At 47.9% G+C, this 17,564-nt stretch overlaps 1 protein-coding gene across 2 annotated transcripts in view; it reads left to right on the plus strand.

Moving 5' to 3' along the window:
• The first annotated feature begins 4,607 nt into the window (after nt 1-4,607).
• Nucleotides 4,608-17,564, plus strand: part of FHL1 (four and a half LIM domains 1) — a 24,869-nt gene continuing 11,912 nt past the window's right edge. The window contains exon 1 of one of the 2 annotated variants that reach the window (XM_010715205.3): nt 4,608-4,735. The gene's annotated coding sequence lies outside the window, so the exon portion shown is untranslated. Of the gene's footprint in view, nt 4,736-4,791; nt 4,814-17,564 lie in introns of those variants that run through there. The other variant, XM_031554647.1, reaches the window with a different exon arrangement.

Raw genomic sequence — 17,564 nt, forward strand, 5'->3', positions numbered from 1 at the left:
AGGCACTTGTAGCAGGATGAGGAATTCTGTTTGAGTTCCCTGAGCTGTAAACCCCAGCCCATGCTGTACCTATCATTTCTCATGGGCATCTCAATGATCTAACCCAGTTGTGTGTGCGTATTCATGGTCCTCAGCTTGCCAGTTGATTTGATTTTAGCTGCAGACTCAAACAAAACAAAATTTATCATGCTTTGAAAAACCCCTGTGCCACTTAAGCACTTACTTTACTGACGTTAGCCTGTGGGTTCCTTGAAATATTATCATTATTATTATTATTATTTTTATGAGACTAAGATCAAAAGCTAAAATTAATAAAAGGACTTAATTTTGATCTGATATCCCGAAGCCATTTTTCAGAATATGAATGTCACACTGAGACTGACAACATACAAAAAGAACACAGTTAGGGGAATTATGGACAGCAAGATGAAACTAAGGATGTTTGAGATGACAATAAGAGATACCTCTGCAAATCCCATTGCTAGGTTAAAAGAAAACCTTGCACTGCTATCAGCTTACCTCATCGCTGCCAGCACCCTTTGTTTGATAAACACAGGGTAACTGATATATGGATGAATATATATCCACTCGATAGCAATAACTGATAAAGACGAAGAAGAACCAAACCTTGTCACAGATGTTATCTGGTTTGCTTATGCATATACTGAAATATTTGAGGGATATCAGCTGAAGGTGTTTGCTGCAGGGCCAAAGTCTGGAAACACTTAAGCAAACAGTGACCCAGCAGCTGTGGAAGTCAATGGAAACTGACTTAACTTCAGTGGAGGGTGGCTGAAAAATTTTAGTCAGAGCAGTAGTTCTGCTCAAGGAAAGTTATTTGCCCAAACCATTCCCCGTGCTGCAGACTGCAAGGGTCAGGAAAGGTTTACACAAGCCCTGAGGCCGGAGGAGGCCTCAGCATGGGGTGGGGGAAGCAGATGCGTGCCCATTCACAGGGGTAGCATGCCCCATAGGTACATCCCCCCGTGCTGCTGCCCCTTGGCTTCCACATCCAGCAGCGGAGCAAACAAAGCACAGCACGTGAATGTGGCTGGAAATGCTGAGCTCCAAACGACAATGCAGCACAAAGCCTCCAGCCCTGCCCTTGGCAGAAAATCTGATGTGTTTAACAGCCCCCCGCAGGCTGCAGATAAATGCCCGCCTATGCCGCCAGCATTCCTTGAAAACTTATATTGTTGCTGGAAAGAGAGGTGGAAACCTTTGTCAGCATTGCCTTTTCAGAATGCAGCCGGCGAGCCAACAGATGGGTCCATTTCTGCAGGGCTCTGGTGCATCATCCTTTATAAATGGGAGTCACCTTTGCGATTTTCCATGTACTGGGAGAAGTGTTTTGGCCCCTGCCAAAGGCCAGCGTGCAGGCTGACACGGCCACCCCTCTTAACCTGACAACTGAATCCTCCCCACAGCTGCTTTTTGAAGGTGGGAACAATCCTTAGTGAGATCCTCTCTCAAAGTGCAGGTTCTGGTGTCACTCAGGAAAATCTGAGTGGTGGTGGTGCCTCGAATAACACAGTCACTGTAACTGCTCGCAGGCTTGTTTGGCACCGGCCTTTCAGCAGGTGATTTTCTAGCTTCTGAAACTCTTTTTTGATCCAGGTTTGCTGGTGGCATTCTAGGGCTGTGCTACAGACGTATTTTGACATTAAAGGGTGGAAAGCAGAGTAGGGTAGCAGCAGCCACAGCCCTCTTCTTATCTTACTGCCCGCCTGCCGCGCTCAGAACCTCCTCCTACATCCTTGGCTGGTGGCACAGCTGCTGATGGAAAAGGGTCCATTAATGCCCATTGGCAGCAATGTAACCCCTCTCTCTAGTGTGTGCATATGTACAATGCCCGAACAACAGCAACAGGAAGAATTTCATTGTATGCAAAGACAGGTTTTACTGCAGAAAAAGTGGTGCCCTGTGCTTAGCAGTTTATCACCTGCTGAGAAAAATCAAACAAACCCAAAGCTGCACCTGGATGGGTTTGCTGCCTGCAGTGTACTGCTTTAGCATCTCCAGCTAGCAAGGCTGTGGTCAAGTAATGCTTTTTTTGAAGATGAGCACATGAACAGGCCTTTGCTGGGCTGCTGGTCCACCCCAGAGAGGTGGAAGTGTGCAGCTCTCCCCTCCTGTTGTTGTTTGCTGGCTGCAAGGAGGGCTGAACGCTGCTCCTCAGGCTCTGCTTTCTGCTTAGCCAACGCCTGTGCTTTGCAGAGGTGCACCTGGCACAGAGCCTGACAGCCCAGCAGTCTCTGCATTAAACTCCATGGAAAAAGGGTTTACATCACTGATGCTTTAACCACACCGTTACAAAATCCCCAAAGCCCCACCCTTCCTTACTCCCTGAGAGGAATGACTCTGAAATACTTCAGCTTTTCCATTACTTCTCCTGCCTGGCGACATGTTGCTGAGGCCTGCCTGCAGGTGAGGCTCAGCTGTTGTGAGCCCAGCTTGGCTGGAGTTGTCCCTAGGGCCACAAAATGGCAGGCATGGAGACTGCTGTCCTCCTCCCCTGCTTTGTTCCTTGTCTTTTTCCACCAGAGGAATGTTTCCTGCTCTCAGGCACTGGTGGGATGAGGGGGCTGCGTTTGTGCCAAGCCCCCACATAGCTGCCCTCCCTCAGGCTGCAGTGTTGCAAGGGGCAAAGGGCTTTTCCAGGATGTTTTGAAGAAAAGAATAATGCTGCTTGTGAGAAAGGGTGTTTGCCTGGAAAGAGTTAGTGAGGGGAGCTGGTAATTGCCCCACCTGGACTGAGCAGCTGTGAGGGGAAGGAAGGGAGGAGGCAGGAGATGGCTGGATACTGCCTGGGCTATGGCTGCTGGGTTTTTGCATGCTGTGAGGACAGGATATCTGTGCTGGCCTGGAGAGTTGTTCAGTTTGGCAGGGGACAGGTGTTGGTGGTGGCCCTGTCCCCACAGATGGAGTGGCTGTTGTTGGTACTGGTGTTAGCCCTGCCCTTGGGGTGCCATGGCAAGTGAAAATCAGGAGGATAGCCAAGCCCACCCAAGGGGTGCAGGACCCTCATTCTGCATGGATGCACCTCAAAATGGTTTTGATGTGCAAGAATGGGCCTGATTGCATAGAAGATTCCTCACTCTGCAGCTGCTGAGTGATTGAATTAAAGCAGGCTGGAAATCTACAGTGTCTGAGATCTACAACATCTGTTCCCTCACGGTGCAGACAAGCTCCCTGCTCTCAGGTAAGCCCTTTGCTGTGGCCTTGGGGCAGTCTACTGCTCCCCGGGGCTCCTTCCAGCACTGCTCTGCCCTGAAGCAGCTTTATGAGCTCCGCTATTTCCAAATAAAGTTTCCCAGCAGTTAGCTTTTGGGTGAGTAATTCAGCCGACTCAGTTTGAAGTGCTTCATAGTTCATTTTGTTTGGATAGCTAGTCAGAGATACATTGGATTCCTTTTTTTTTTTTTAAAGTTTTACTGTGTTTGCCAAAAATCAATGCGCCCAATAACCAGTGATGTTCCTCACCAAGCAGTGGTGATAGCATTCAGAGCCGTCTCAACTCTATGCAATGAATTGTGTCATTTTTGCAGTGCATTCTTGCTCAGTAAAGCACTTTGGCAGAGGCTTTTATAGTGCTATATTGTCTCATCTGCAATACTAACTGGAGTGCTTCTTCCTTGACTTCAGTTATGTGCTGTCTATGCTCTCTAAATTATCTTCTGTTTAATTTCCAAACAGAATTAAGCTGCTATTTTGATGTACATGAGATTAAGAGTGCTTTAAGTCCTTCTGTGTCAGGTATACCGGTTGCTTTAAATCTTCAGATTTAAGGTCTGATCCTCCAAATGCTGACACGTTGTTTGGTTATTTAGCTGCTACTCTGTTGGGCGATAGACATTGTATCTTAGAGCTGTTTTTAATGGTGGTTGATATATGGGATTGGGCAGTGAAACCTTGGTTGGAAGCTATGAGCAGAAAGCAAATGGGATAAGGGATGGAGAAATTAGGGGAAAAAGAAAATAGGACGAATGCTGTCAGATTTGCCTACTTTGGTGCAGCTTCAACAGGCAAATGTGTTTGAATGCAAGAATGATTTGCTACCTGATAGTTCTTTTTCTCATGTCTTTAAAGAAAATACTCATCTTCTGGCATCACTTCAGCTGTGCTCTCTCTGACTGTGTTCCTCCCCTCCCTGCAGGCTGCTGCCTTGATGCACATCCCTCCTGTTTGTTTTCTGTCCTGAATCTCTATCTATGTACCCGATGGTGACACAAGGCATGGCAGGAGATGTTTTAGATTTGGGAGAGGGTTGCTTGGACAGAATGAGGGACTGAAAACAAATCTCTCCCCATACAAAGATTTGGTGCTGCATTTTTTTTATGCATGGAGAGCTCTGGAATCAGTGGGGTAGTGGTACTTTGCCCAGCCCGGTGAATCCCATGGGTCTCAGCAACAAGCATGCTTTGCTGCTGCAGGGGAGTGATGCTGGCAAAATGCCATCGCTGGTTGGGTTTTTCCCCAAAAAGTGCTGGTGCAGAGGCCCTGGGAGGAGCAGGCTGTTCCCCCCACCTCCAGCTGCTCCCTGGGCAGGACCGGTGCTATTGGCTGGATTAATTTTTTGCAACGCGCCTCCCTGCTATAAGTGTCGAAGCAGCAGCTGTCCAGCCAGGGGCTGGAGGCTCAGCCCTGGACCGAAGCTCTCCCACGTCCTGCCCACAGCACAGCTGCAAGGGGAGTGTGCTCCATCCCTTCCCCGCTCCAGGCTCTCCAGCTGCCAGTAAGCACATGCCTCTGTCTCACTCTTCTCGAGCATCCTCGCTGAGCAGGGAGCGTTTCAGCATCCTGCGTTCCACAGGTCTTTGGATTTCAAGGCTTGTGCTGGTTCCTCTCTCTGCCTTGGGGCTGCTCGGCTGGGGAATTGGCTGGGGAAGGCTAGTGAGTAGGGCTGGGGGAAACGGGAAGTCTGCGAGTGCAGAATGTACTCTAAAGCACTCTTTTTAGAAAACAGTTTCCTCATGGGAGATTGCCTCTGCTTTAGGGATGTTTTGGTTGGGGGATTTATCTAAATTCTTGCTTCTGATTTCTCTTGCATCTTCTTTCTCTGATGTGTGTACCCTTCCCTTCCCCTCCCCCTCTCCCCCCCCCAAGGTGATGGCTTTGAGAATACAGGCAATCACTAGGGTATAAATAGAACTTTTCTCTGCTTCTCAGCTGAGTGGTGTTTGGGAGTGTTTGCAGTGGGGCAGAGCTGTGTGTGAGCTGTCAGCAGGGCTCTCCAAGGCAGGGGATCAGCTGTGCCTGTTTGAAGTGGTTAATAACAGCTGGGGAGGAAATAAGCAAACCAGCAGCTGTTCTGTCAGCAGCTCAGGTGATGTGATGTTCTAGGAAAGATAGGAGTTATATCCACTGCCCTGAGGGAGAATGCTGGATGGGACAGAGCTGGGGAAAATGTGGAAATGCCAGCTTTCAGCTAGTAACTGTCACTGCTTTCTTTCTATATTATGAAGTATCAACAATTGCAGATTTTCTAACAAGTGGCACTCACAGCTGTTCCCATCTGAAAGCAAATGCCTTTATCTTTACCCAAACACTGCGCCCTCCTCTCTATCTGTATTTGTGGAATCACTTGGATGAGTGCAGCTATTCACTGATGTGTTTGCAAGATGGGTGTTTCTGTCATCAATCTTTTCTTTAGCAGCTGCCCACAAGATAAGTTAATGCATGAGATTCTGGTTCAGCTCCCACTGCGTAAGTAGGCGCTGGTCTGTGGCTTAGATATGGATGGGGCTGCTTTGTAAATAGCACACAAAAGGGGAAAAAAATGATTAGAACAATCCATCTATTAATTAGTTTTACCTTGTTTTGAGAGGAAGTGCTTTTTGTTTAAAGAACTTCACAAAGGAAACTCTTTCAATTCTTAAGCTATGATGTATGAAGCGAATAGCTGATCGAGTAACCAAATATGGCTTTAAAAAGGGAAGTTGAAATGTTAATGATAAAAGCACCCACATGCTTCTTTGCAGTGACAACACCCTCTGTATTTTTTCCCCTATTCTTAAATGCAAACCAGTTCCTAATTTCTCCTTAAGGAGCCCAGCACAGACAAATTCCTTACTGAGTAATACCTGCTAGAACAATGAAGGTGCAGGTGCTAAAACCAAGAGCTCAGGGCAGCAGAAATCCAACTGCTCAGGTCTGGGACTGGAGCTCGGAGCGACTCTGTCAGGGCTGGGGCTCACAGCTTCTGTCTGAGTTGAACTGCTTTTGGGGAGTTTTGGCCAGTAGAGATCTGTTGGATTTTGGGCTCTTGGAGTGTTTCTAACAGAAGTTATTCCCTGCTGTGAGTGATGGTTGGCCTCCACCTACGCTGGTATAATTCTCTGCCTAGATGTAAATAAAGGCAGCTGTTCAAAAGGAGGCAGTGTTTATGGTATTCAAACGCTTGAATATAAACACTCTCCAGCCCATCTTGGCTGGCCTCTATTTCGGAAGCTGCCTCTCCATCGAACTGCACCATGAATGGAAAATGGAGATGTGTGGCACGGGGTGGCTGGTGGAGCTCATGAAGGAGGAAAGGATGCTGTAGGATGTGCACTAGCCCTGATCTAGGCTCATATTCTCTAAATATATTGTAGTACATTTGCTGTCTGTTGCACTAGCTAAAACACAAACTTTAAAAAACCCTGTGCCTTGTCCCAGAGAAGAAAAATATTCCTTTTTGTGTAATACCTCGTGAAAACAGGATTATTGCATGCTATTCCATGGTTCCTGGGTACCATGGCTGAGCGATTGCCCTCTCCATCTCTATCTTGGAAACTTCTACTTGCTGCCAGTGCTGTGAGCACACAGCTCCCAGCACATTGAGGCTGGGGCACGTGCTCCGGTGGAGATAATGATGATGTGAGCCAGGAATACTATCGTCTCCTCAGCAGTGACCTATGTGAGAGATGCACTTTTGAGCTCAGTCCCACTTTGGGGACAGCGCTGAGTAATTTAGATAGCAATGCTGAGATTTCAGATATAGTTCTGTAACTTCAGTTATGTAGAATTACTTTTGCTTGAGAAGGTAATGGAAATAATGTCTATAAAAGAAATGTTTCCAGACCCGACCTGTCACTTTTTTATTAAAAAACACACTGTAAGCTGTACAGTTAAAATGCTTCAGCTTCATTCATTGTGACTTTTTTTTTTTCCTTCATTTCTCTATTACAGAAAACTCAGACAGGGAAGATAACAAAGTTGAAGTGTCTGAGATCAGATATTTCATGTCTGACTTTAGCAGAGGGAGTGTGGGAGGAAGAAAGAGACCTCATGTTTCATTTAGATACCCTGATTTGGAGAGGAATTTTAACCAGATGGCTCTTGAGACAAGAGGACTCTAAAGGATTAAATGCTATTTAGATAAATGCTTTGTTTCCACTTCTGCAGCGTAGTTTTAGGAGAACTGTGCCATATCTTCTGGCCTCAGTTCTTAAATCCCCAGGCTCTGGCGAAACCCTGTCTGCAGCACTTGGCAGTTTGTAGGAGCAAAGGCAGTGGGGTATCCCTTGGGGTCAGACGTGGATACAGCCCAGCATGCTTCAGCTCTGACCTGCTTGCTCTGCTGCTGTTGGAGGCCAGCAGCAAGGAGCCAGCCCCAGGCACAACACATCCTATGGCAGGACAAGGTTAAAAAGTCTTTTAGGGCTTAGGAGCTATTCAGAAGCAGGGCGAGGCTTGCACCATAGGCATGCTGGAGTGAGATGCAGTGTATCCTGAGTGAGGCTGCACAGAGCTCCCAACAGTGTGGGAGCTGCGGGCCAGGATGGACATGGTGGTATTTTGCTGTGCGTCTGACTGGAAACTTTAAGGCAAAGTTACAATTTTGGTTGGAATGGTATTGCAGAACTGCATTGTTTTTGCAAATATGAAATTCAAAACCTCTCAACTTCAGATTGCTCGGACAGAATGGCGTTTTCAGAAGATCCACTCATTTTGGGGGTGTGCCTGCTTGAGCTGAGCCTTGTGCTTGGTGCACTTTGGGATGGCTCTCTCCTGTGTGGTGGGAAAGATCTGGAGGTGGAAACCTCTGCTGTCTCCTGCCTGGCAGAGCTGCCTGCTTGGCACACGAGTGCTCAGCGAGCAGCTGCTAACTCAGAGGGATTAAAGTGGTGGGTGCATTTATGTTCTGCTGGGATTGCGTGTTGTCATCCAGACCTCCAGTGAAGAACAGGAAAAGACCGTTCCTGCTAGAATAGGCACTGCGGGGCAGTTTTTCCACATCCTTGTTTCTAATATCTTTCCACTCATGGAAGAGAGGAGACTGAAATCTGCCTCACAGGAGGCTGCCTGACAGATGAGTTTTCAGGTTTAATGATTGCAAATGAAGTGTTTTGGAGCCGGCTTACTTCTTGCTGAGCCACAGTAAAATGAGTTTGTCCTGACATCTATCTGTACATTTGTGATGTATATGGGAGGAAGAACAGGAGAAACAGCTGAAAAATGCTTTTCCTTCTGGCAAATCCTTCCACTTGTGTTCAAGACATTGGAGATCCTGATGCTTTGGGATGGGGCAGCTTTGGATGATGGCTGACTCCAATGGCATCTGTGTCCTGAAGTGATGGCAAGCAATTGTGTGTGCTGGATGTGCTAAGGACACCTTTTGGGAAGCACACTTGGTGCAGAGATTGACAATCCACTTATTTTGCTTTAGGTTCTTGCAAGCTGGTTGTAGTGACAATGTAGTTGAACCAGTATGTAAGCTCTCCTGTGTGACACCCGTGTCCAAGCAGCAAAGAATTCAGAGCTTCTGGCAGAGCAAGAATTGTTCTCCGTTGTTTTGTTTGGACAGCGGCAGCAAAAAAAAAATACCCACCAACAAACACTCAATTCTCCAAGGCTGTATTATGAACTAGCATGCTGGATGTGCTTTTCTTCCCTTGCTAAGAAAAATAATGGTCAACACACTAAACCCACAGCTGCTCTGGCCCACAGTGGTCCCTAGTTGGCTTTTGTGCTGGGATTTGGCTCCCAACTCTCCCTTAATGCCTTCAGTGGGGTATATTCGGTTTTCATAGACTTCCAGTTGTCCCTGGCCACAATCCCTCCGAGAGTAGCTATGAAACCGCTCAAAACACAGCTTCTCCATCCCTGATAGGGTGCTGAGGTGGGTGGGTGAAGGGTAATGTATTTATTATAAATGAATGCCCCCAGCTGTGGGAACCATTCTGAGTTGGCAGGCTGCTTGCATGGCATTTGCTATTTGTTTAGCTTGGGATTGGCTGCCCCTGGCAGTTGTTACCACTAGCTGCCTTTCTTATCTCTTCTTTTCTATAATAAACACTGGAGCAAAAGCATGGAATTAGTCACTTCTGAGGCGCTGCCTGCCTTTCCAGCTTCTGTCTTATCATCTCGTTTCTGGACCCTTGGGCCTTTTCCACTTCACTCTGCACCCTTGGCTTGCTCCTGTCTGCATATCAGAGAGCATTTTTTAAACATCTCATGTGTGCCATCCCCAGTTCTACCTACATCCCACAAGACGGGCAGCCATGGTACAGCTGTGTGCAGTCCTGCTGGGCCCTGTGTTATTCAGTGCTACTTACCCAATCTGGTGATGTGCCACATGAGCCATCTGGGTGATGTCTGCTCAGATGAATGACCTGCAGGGGCTCTGTTAGGATCCTGATAGCATCCCAGGGGCTTGGCACTACGTCCTGCTCTTCTGTACACATTTACCAAAGTGCTATTGGTGGTTTGAGGGAATGCAATGCAGGCAGCATCTCCAGAAGCACAGGGCTTTGTGGTTCTAATTCAGTCCTGATGTAGATGTATGAGTAATTCCAACTGATTTGCTTCCACTTCAGAATTCCCTGATGATCTCAAGGCGTTGTCTTGACCTGGCTATGCTTCCACAGGCAAGGCAGTAACGAGCAGTTGAGGATGCAAGAATCCCTCCCTCTCTCTCTGGTCTCATCTCACTTTAAAAATACACAGAGCTATATATCTCACTCAACACATGCAAATGCTGTTTCCTGTCTACCCCTGCTCTGCTGACTAAAAGCCAGTCACGCTTCCACCCTGGAACAGCCTGCCAGGTAAATGCTGCTTGATGGATAAAGCATGTCAGTGCTGCTTCTGGAAGTAGCATGGGAGCAGGACCAGAATGCAGCCCATACTCACCCCACAGAGGCACAAAGTTGCTTGGCAGGGATTAAAGTCTCTTATTTTGTCCTAATTTTCATGAGCATGTCACTCACCTCCTGCTGAAATCTTCCCTTCTCCTTTATGTCCCACTTGTAGCCGAAAACCACCATGGTGACAAACTTTGGATCCGCCTGTGAGGTGGGATGTGTCTTTCCCAGGAAGGAGACACAGCCTGTGTGCTTCTGTTTGGGAAAACAGGGCTGGGAGCTCAGCTGCAGGTTGCCTATTTGCAGGGCTTCCAAATGTTTTGTCTTGCAGGACTGAGCCCATCTGGGTAGAGTCTTTCTTGCAAAAACACGTTCAGTAAAATGAACAGAAGCCCAAAAACCCCTCATGAATTGTACGAGGCAATTTATGCAATTTCTGAGCTGTATCATAGCTTGGGCTTGGGTGTGACAGAGAAATGGGTATTGCTGATTTCTTTCGAGTACTCTGCAGGCAAATACAGTGAAGTTAGTCCTGCTTCCCTGGCTTCTCCCTGCCCTTTGTGCTGGTGCTTGTGATGATGAATGGGGGAAAAATTCTTGTCCAAGAGCATAAGCAGGCAGTGGATCCTATAACTGGCTTGTGTCCTCATGGTTCTGACTTGTGAAATGGAGCTGAGGAGTGCTGGTGTTAGTGGAATTGAGAGGGTCAGATACTTGTTTTGGGAGGGATTTCTTGATTTCTGCCTGGGGAGGATTGTGAGCAGCCTCTCTCTGGTTTGTTTTGCTGTTCCAGAGGTGACTGACACCTGCCCACTGTCTGGGACAGCCTGAGGCTGCTGTGCAGCAGCACCTGAGCTCACACTGTGCCACATACCTGCTTTTTGTCATTTCATCTCACTGGGGCCAGGCTCACGGTCAGCTTTCCCCCTGACCTTCCGTGCTAACATGGCCCATCTCCATAGCAATGGCTGTAAATACTGTCCTACGCGCTTTTGGACACGGTGTAGTGACACTCTCTGTGTACTTCTCTCAAGGCTGAAACAAACAACCAATAAATCTGCTATAAACCAATGAGTAATTTGTTTTGGTTACCAGGGAGATTGCCAAGTGCAAATGCAACCTGAAATAGCGATGAGCTCATCCTCTGAGCAATGCTGGTGCCTGAGCTGGAGCAGCCGGATGGAAGGGGAGCCAGAGTCAGGAACGCTGTCTGCTCAGCCGACATTTGGAAGCTGTGTGTGCTGCTTTGCCAGACAGTTTTTGCCTTGCGAATGAGCTTGTGCAGGGGATGGTGCTTGGGGCTGTGGCTGAGCACAGGCCCTCACAATTCCTGAAAATGTAGCAGTGGTTTTCTTGGTGAGACCGTGGGTCAGAGAGCCCCGACGGGGTAGCTGCTGCTTCCTCCCTGTATCCCTTATCTTGTGTTGGTAAAATCTGACTTACTTTCTGCAACACACCATGGATAAGGGCTTGAAGCTGTGGATTCTGCCATTATTGCGCTCTGAAGTGTTCCCAGGTTAAGTAACCAGAACAGAGCCAAGACCAGGGCTTGTTTGAGATTAGTGACAGCATATTATTGTAAGCTCAAAGAGGCAAGGTTTAGACTGGATGTTAGGGAGAAGGTCCTTACAGTGAGTGGTGAAGTGCTGGCACAGGCTGCCCAGAGAGATTGAGGATGCTCTGTCTCTGGAAGTGCTCAAAACCAGGTTGGATGGGGCCATGGGCAGCCTGGTCTAGAACCACATCTGGAGGTTGGTGTCCATGCCTGTGGCAGGGGGGGTTGGAACCTGATGACCCATGGCGTCCCTTCCAACCCAAGCCATTGTATGATTCTATGTTATTTCATTATGGCAGCTTTCTGCATCTGCCCATCCCTGCAGTGCCCCACGCAGCACCACTTTCCCCTTTCTGGTGGCACCCACAGGGCTGGTTGCAGCACCCTGAGCCCCTGTTCTCCTCATGCCCTCAGCAACGAGCCCCAGGATGGATGCAAGGCCTGGGCTCAGGGCTAGAGGTTTGCAGGAGGCTTGAAGCCATGCACAAACTGCCTCCCTGAGACCCAGTTCACCATATCTTTAAGGCACAAGTACTGGTGATAAAAAGCAGATTACAGTTATTAACGGCACCAATACAGGCAGAAGCTGAGCAACTGAAACTTAATCCTTGAACGTACTCACATAATGCAAAAACACAATCTGTTCTTGGATTAATGGATTGCTTATCCAAATGCATTCTAGAGCAAAGGACAAAGACTGTGTCTATAAAAAGCACGTTGGTTTCAGCAGGGGTATTTTTATGTTCTGGAAGCCTTTTATTATAATTTTATAGGCGCTGAGTGTCAGGTCTCTGTGTTCTTTCAAGTCCCTTCCAGGCTCGGGGGTGGATTTTGTTAGCTGCTCTCTGGAGCCACATGGGAAATGTGCTGGGGACACAGCTGAGTCTCTTGGCACTGTGGGCAGTGCCAGGAAAGGGCATCAGGGAACTCCAGTGTTTGGAGCAGGCTGGCATTTGAAAGAAGGCAATTTTAACGTGATCAGCTGTAACCAAGTGAAATTTGGGCTTGCGCAGCTGGGAAGAGAACTTAGCCCAATAGCAAGGTGATGCTGGAGTCCCCGCCCATGCCTTATTATTGCTGGATGAATCCTCAAGGATTGTAAAACCTCCTGTTTTCCCCATTGCCCTTTACTGGTCACTGCAGGACAAGGGTGCTTGCGGGCCCTCGTGCAATGCTGCTGCACCAGTTGGTTTTAAAAGAAACAAGCCACTGTTTCACATCTGCTTTAGCTTTTTGATGGTTTTCTCTGGCACTTGTGTGCAATTAACACTGCTTTTTAGTCATGTGGAGCTGACCCTCTGTTGGTTTGATTTGGACCGTTGTTTGACAGCCAACAGCAATTGTACTGAGAAGGGCTGCTTCCCTTTGCAGACTGTGTTACTCACTGTGCCTCGATTTATTGTCTCACTCCTACTTGAAAAAGAAAACAAAACCATTTTTGGGCCCAGATCCAGCTGCAGAGCAGAGGATGGCTCAATGAAACACTTAAGTGGTTGTACCAACTCCACTTAATTTCTATGTTTAAATTCAAGCACGCTTCTAAGTATCTTATTTTTCTTATCCTAAGCTTTCTGCCTGAGAAATGTAGCAGCCCACAGGCTTTGCCCATTGCTCTGAGAGCAAGTAGTGATAGTAATGCTGTGCCACTCTGCTATGAGACCTGTGGAGGGAGCATGAGAGAGGAGAGGGGATGTCCAGCTGCTCCAGCCTGTCCTCAGGGAAGTGGGGATGAAGGCATTTGCAGCTCTGGCAAATGGGGAACAAATTTAATTCAGCAGCGTAATTCCATCCTGCAGGTAGGGTGCTCAGCTGGGACACTGCATACCACGGCCAAGGGCTGTGTCCCTCTGGTTTTGGCTGAAACTGAATCCTAGCCCCAGTGAAAGATGTAAGGGTATTAGTTCCTTTTTCTTTTTCCTTTTTCCTTTTTTTTTTAATTTTAATTTTAATTTGAATCAGTGTTTTTTAACCAACCCATGGAGAATACTTTTCAGCACAGTCCTTGCCCAGCTCTCATCTGACATGATTTCCAGGGAGACCTGAGATCCTTATTGCTTTATGAAAAATGAGATTTACATTCCTGTATCACACAGGCACTTTGAAAATATTATCCCTGACTCCAGAGAAATGGCTCATACATTTTAATGTCACTATTAGAAATTGAATTGACAACACTTATTCTCAGTGGAAACTGCTCTGCAGCTTAAGGGAAAGATATGCAGAAGGCACAAGTGGAGACCAGAGCTCTTGTCACCTTGAGGTGTGTGTGCTTTTGGTGCAGTGCTTCTGCTAAACAAAAAGAGCAAGAGAAGGGGAAAGCAAAAGAGTGTGGGCCAGCAAACGGGGTGAGATGCCAGTGGGGTCAGAGCATTGAAACAGCACCTGGTCTGAAGGTGTGCTCAGAGAAATGGAGCTGGGTGAGCGCTGGCTTAAATGGGCCTCAGGGTGAAGAGCTACTGAGGTCTCAGGAGGCTCTTTCTGTTGTGTGGCTGTTGTAGGCCTCCTCAAGTGAGCAACCTCTCCTCTGCTTGCTCTGGAGCGCATCCAGTGAGTGCCCGTGTGAGGTGGTGCCAAAAAAGGCAGCTGTGGCTTTGGAGCCACTCCAAAGCGTAAAGGGTTTTCATTTCTGCCCTTGTGATGTGGTGTGGTGTGGCCCAGCCTGGCTCAGCCTTTGTTGTTGGTGTCAGGATGCAAGGAAGTGGACCCTTCCTCCATTTTCATACATGCTTCTCTGGAGCCAGACAAGGAACCAAACCCTCTCAAAGCCCAGGTTGCTGAGAATAACTTCTGTGACTCACCCAACTCCATAGGCCTTACAGGAGGGGACTTTGCAGCTTTGTTTTTCCTTGTAAAGAATGCACAGCATATGTCCTGACAATTAGTCAGAGTGCCCAAAAATACCCCGTCAGCCCTGCAAGCTGATCTCCTCTGGCTGAGATGGACGTAGGATTATGAACTGTAGGGCTTTGGGAAAGGTTATTTTTAAAGATTACCACGTAACAAGGGTGATTTGGTCCTTTCAGCCACCAGCGCCATCTAACAAGTGAAAGTGCGGATAGCCGAACGCTAGTCTTGCTAGAGGTGACTGTCCCATGCTTGTGGAGATGGGCTGGTTGCTCTGATAAATCTATATGCCAGGGCTGGATTCCGCCAGCTTGAAATCAGAGCTTGGGACATGGCCTTGACACCTGTGCCAAGTTCGGGCAGTGCTTTGATGGTGTGCTGGATGCCAGGGAGTCTTCCCAACTGGTATGCTAGTGCTAGGAAGGACATGTCCTTCTCATCAAAATGGTGTGTCTTCACCCACTGCTGGGCAGCGTGCTTCTGCATGGCCACTTTCTGAGAAGAATCTGCTTAGCCCATCTCATAGAATCACAGAATATCCTGAGTTGGAGGGACTCAGGAGGATTATAGAGTCCAACTCCTGGCTCCAGGCAGGACCACCCAAAATCAGGCCATATGACAAAAAGCATCGTTCAGACACTTCTTGACCACCTCAGCTGAAGCTGTTTATCCTCAGTGTTTCACAAGTGTTGAATGAACGCAGGAAGCTCACATAGTGTATGCTGGGAAACATTTCTGATCCATAGCGTGTAGATTTCCAAGGAAGGTGAATGACCCAGCGTTCAGGTGGTGATGCAAACTAATAGTTGAACCTCTGTGCTCATCACAGTGAGCTGTTTAACTTCAGTGGGGGGACAGCATTGCTCAGCCAGCTGCCATGCCTCTGAGAAGCAATTAGCAGTGCAGAGAGCATACTGGAGGTCGTGAAATATTATTTCAGTGACGACTCACTAAAAGCTTAGTGAAGCCCCAACACAAGTGGATATTTTATGGGTACAGTAAGGTTATATTGCTGTGAGTGCACATCAGAGCTTGTCTCTTCTGGAATAGGCTGTCAAGCTGCCTGGCCGGGTGCTCTGTACCTTTTCTGCAGGTCTCTACTGTTCTCCATCCCCAGTGCAGGCAAGGAGAGAGCTTGTCTCTACAAAGCAGCTCTTGATTTATACACAGATGCTCTCCTCGAGCTCTGGTGTCACTTGGCTTTCAGCAGCCACCGAAGGGCTGCCATGTCAGCAACAGGTGATGGGAACAAGTGCCAGTCGGAGCGTGTGTGAGGGGAGCTGCAGAGCAGATGGAAGCAGGGAAATAAACTTGGAGCTGCCATGGGAATAGTCCTGGAACTGCTCCAGCCTGTGGATGGAGGCAGATGGGAAAAACCCAGCTTATTTCTTCCCAGTTTTGCTGTTTTTCAGATCCCTCTGTTTCCAGCTCCATTATCACTGTGCCATTCCTTCCTGTCTGTTACTACATCTTATTTTTTTTCTCTTTTCTTATCCTTCCTTCTTTGTTTCTACTTGTATCTGAGTTCATGGAGGGCTAACTAACTTGTGTGTGCCTTCTTATCAGCTTATTCCCATTTCCACTGTGCCATATCTCCATCGCTGACCCTAAAAGCTTCCCTTGGCTGGAAGAACCCAGCCATGTGGGTAGGATGCCAGTCTCTGGGCTGGAGGTCAGCACAGTAGGAAGGAAATCATCCTGGTTCCCTCTTCGTGGGGCTGTCTGCTTATAGCTCTCCCAGTGCAAACACCACTCTGTGATCCTTCCACCAACACAGAACTGGTGCTGGGAGCAGGAAGCACATGGAGTGCCAAGCACTTGAGAGCTGCATCAGTCCTAGGGGTTTGTCCTCTTCCCTAACCCTGTGCTTGTGTCAGGAGGTCCAACTCCTTTATAGCCGGCTTCTTGCAAACTTTGTATTTAGCAAAAGGTAAAGGAGAAAAAAATGAGGTGGAAGGGGAGGGGGGAAAAAAGTGAGCTCTGTTAGTAGAATTACTTTGTTCAGTTTCTGCCTCAGAAGAGTCAAGGGGAGTTTAAGATCTGCAATAGTTGGACAGAAGGAGGGCTCCCTGCTGCAGGAGAATGCACGCTGCACACCAGCTGTGTGTGGATTTGAAGAAGAAATGAAGCAACCCTGAATCTGCTGTTACTTGAAAAGAAGGAAATGTGTGTGCAAAGGGGCCGTGACATTGCAGTGGTATTGCAACAGTTTCAGCCTGCTGATCCCATGGGAAGGCTGAGAACAACCTGGGCTCTTGCTTTCCTCTCACATGGAGCAGCTGAATCACCGCTGTGCTTTTCTGTGCAGGTTCACTGTGCATTGTAAAGCAGAGCTGATAGAAGCAGGAGGTGAAGTGTTACCCTAAGAAGTGGACAGGTGCCCCGTTCCTGCTCGTATTTACTGCTGCCTGCTTCTTTCTTTGATGATAGTGACTAATAGTTCATCAATGCCTGGGTTCCACTGGCTCTATTTAGGACTCACAGCCTGTTGAGTGACAGTAGGATGTGTGGGCAAGCTGAGACTTCCAGACCTTTTCTGGCAGGATTGTTAGGGCAAGAAAATACTCTGGAAAGCACAATGTGGATCATTTGTCTATCCAAGCAGATGACACTATGTGCCAGCCACGCTGCTCTGCAGTCAGACCTGTGTGGTGGGATCACTGTGTCCAGATCCTGCTGTGCTGAAAACCCACAGGACATACTTAATGCTGAAGACCTGAAAACCCAAGCCTGTATGCCCTGCTGTGTGCTTACGGCACTCCTTCCTCTCTGCCCAGCTCTGGTAGAGAGTGGTGGCATGGAGGGGGTGGGAGCAGGGATCTCATGGTGATGCTGCATGAGGCTGTGTGTTATGTATGGAGCAGGATGTGCTGTCTGTAGGGATTCCCTTCCTTTCCCTGGAGCATGCTGTCTTTCCTGGTAGCTTCAGCTCCATGCTGTGATCCACAGGGTGACAATGTCCCTCCTTGATGCTTGTGCTGTACCTTGCACTACTGGTGTGCTTAATTGCATTCACAAGGAGCTGGGCTTGCAGCAATGAATTAGACCTGTGGGGGGGAGATGGGAATTGCTCAAGGTCATATGCCTAAAAGGAGACA

Source organism: Meleagris gallopavo, chromosome 9 (assembly GCF_000146605.3).
Source record: "Meleagris gallopavo isolate NT-WF06-2002-E0010 breed Aviagen turkey brand Nicholas breeding stock chromosome 9, Turkey_5.1, whole genome shotgun sequence".
NCBI classification, from domain to species: domain Eukaryota; kingdom Metazoa; phylum Chordata; class Aves; order Galliformes; family Phasianidae; genus Meleagris; species Meleagris gallopavo.